Genomic DNA, 2,669 nt, shown 5'->3' on the forward strand with positions numbered 1-2,669 from the left:
TGGAGTGGGGGACTCAAGGGAGGGAAACAGGAGCTGCTTTTGGGGAGGCTCCTGGTGCTTTTTCGCAGTTTTGGGGCCTCTAAGTGGCTTCTGGGAGGTTGCAGTGAATTTTGGGAAGGTGCTGTAAACCCCCCGCAATTTGGGGGCCTGAAGTGAAGTCCCCACATTTTGGGAGGGTGAGGGGATCCCAATTGGGAGGGGGTCCTGCTGCTTTGCACCCCTTCAGTGGGGTGAGAATTGAGGAAGGAATTCGGAAGGAAGGAATTCGGAATTCGGAATCCGGAAGGAAGGAAGGAAGGAATTCGGAAGGAAGGAATTCAGAAGGAAGGAAGGAAGGAAGGAATTCGGAAGGAAGGAAGGAAGGAATTCGGAAGGAAGGAATTCGGAAGGAAGGAAGGAAGGAAGGAAGGAAGGAAGGAAGGAAGGAAGGAAGGAAGGAAGGAAGGAAGGAAGGAAGGAAGGAAGGAAGGAAGGAAGGAAGGAAGGAAGGAAGGAAGGAAGGAAGGAAGGAAGGAAGGAAGGAAGGAAGGAAAGAAGGAAGGAAGGAAGGAAGGAAAGAAGGAAGGAATTCGGAAGGAAGGAAGGAAGGAAGGAAGGAAGGAAGGAAGGAAGGAAGGAAGGAAGGAAGGAAGGAAGGAAGGAAGGAAGGAAGGAAGGAAGGAAGGATGGAAGGAAGGAATTTGGAAGGAAGGCAGTAAGGAAGAAGGAAGGGAAGGAAGAAAAGTAAAATCGAAGAAAGAAAAGAAGAAAGAAGGAAAGAGAGGAACAAGAAATAATAAAAAAGAAAAAAAAGAAAGAAAAAAATTAAAAATGAAGGAAGGAAGCAAGAAAGAGATAATAAAAATGAAAAAAAGAAAAGAAGAAAGGAAGATCAAAAGACATATAAAAAAGAAAATGAAAGTGATTAAAAAAGAAAAGAAAAAGAAAGAAAGCAAGACTAAATAACATGAAACCAACAAGGAAAAAATATTAAAAAAGAAAGAAAAATCATTAAAAAATGTAGGAAGCAAGCAAGCAAAAAGATAATAAAAATGAAAGAAAGGAAGAAAAGAGGAAAGAAAGAAAGTGAAAGAAAAGAAAATTTAACAAGAAAATGAAAAAAGTGAAGAAAATAGAAAAGAAGAAAGAAACAAAGAAATAAACAAAGAAAGCAAGAGTACATAACCTGAAGGCAACAGGAAAATAAAAGAAAAAGAAAAAAAAGAAGAAAGAAAGAAGCAAGGAAGAAAGAAAAAAAGAACAGAAAAACACAAGAAAAAAACAAAAGAAGAACAGAAAGAAAGCCAAAAGAGAAAGAAGGAAGACACAAAGCAACAAAAAAAATTTAAAAGAAAGAAAAAAAGATAAAAGAGTGAAGAATGAAGAAAGCAAGCTAAAAGAAATCAACACGAAAATTTAAAAAGCAAAGGAAAGTAAAAGATAAAGGAAAGACTCAATAATGTGAGACCAGGAAGAAAAATGAAAAAAAAAGAAATGAAGAAGAAAGCAGCAAGAAACAATTAAAGAACCAAGAGAAATATTGAAAAATGAAGAAAGAAAGAAAAAAGCAAAAAGGTAATAAAAATGAAAGAAGGAAAGGAAGAAAAAAAGAAAGACTGAAAACATGAAACCAGCAAGAAGATAAATGTTAAGAAAAGTCAAAAAAAGAAGAAAGAAAGAAACAAGGAAGAAAGAAAATGACAGAAAGAAAGACATGAGAAAAAATAAAAGTACAAGAGAACCAAAGAAAGCAGAAGAAGAAAGAAAGATGAAAAACAGAAAGCAACAAAGACAAGAAAAAGAAAAAAGGTAAAAAAATGAAGGAAAGAAAAAAGAAGGAAAGAAAACGAAAAGAAATCAACCAGAAAATTTTAAAAGTGAAGAAAAAGAGAAGAAGAAAGAAAGACTAAGTAATGTGAAACAAAAAAACTTTAAAAAAAAAAGAGGAAAGAACCAAAAAAGAAAGAGAAAAAGAAAAAAAAGAAAGACACAAGAAAAAATAAAAGAAAGAAGAAAGCAACAAAAAAAATAGGAAAAAGAAAGAAAAAAGAGGAAAGAATGAAGAAAGAAAGCAAGCTAAAAGAAATCCAGGAGAAAATGAAACCCTTGTGCCACTGCGGGACCTTGTGCAGCCAAGGAGAGCATTGTGAGAGTGCGGGGCCATGGAACCAAGGGACCATTGGGACCTTGTGGGGCCTCCTGGACTCAAGGGACCATTGCCACACTGTGGGGCCTCATGGAATGAAGGGTCCATTGTGCCACTGCAGAGCCAAGGACACCATGGTTACACTGCGGGGCCATGGAACCAAGGCACCATTGGGACACCCCGTGGCCTCATCCTCTGGAATTCCAACACATCTGAGGGATGGCAGCACCTGCAGGCAGCACGGAAGGATTCTGGGGAGAGCCTTTGATCCCTGCTCCAAAGGAAATCAGAGAAAGAGCCCTGCTCAGATCAAGGCACCTTTTCCTTTTCCTTTTCCTTTTCCTTTTCCTTTTCCTTTTCCTTTTCCGTTTCCTTTCCCTTTCCCTTTCCCTTTCCCTTTTCCTTTCCTGGTGTAAACTGTTGACCTGCCTGTAAGGTGCAGCAAAAGCTTTGCAGGGTTTGGTTCAAGGTCCCCAAGGTGGGAAGAGGGAAGTGTTCGAGTCCCTTCTAAGAGAAGGCTTGGAGTCTTTGTGCCATGACTGCC

Source organism: Coloeus monedula (genome assembly GCF_965178545.1).
Source record: "Coloeus monedula genome assembly, contig: HAP1_SCAFFOLD_80, whole genome shotgun sequence".
Taxonomy (NCBI): Eukaryota; Metazoa; Chordata; class Aves; order Passeriformes; family Corvidae; genus Coloeus; species Coloeus monedula.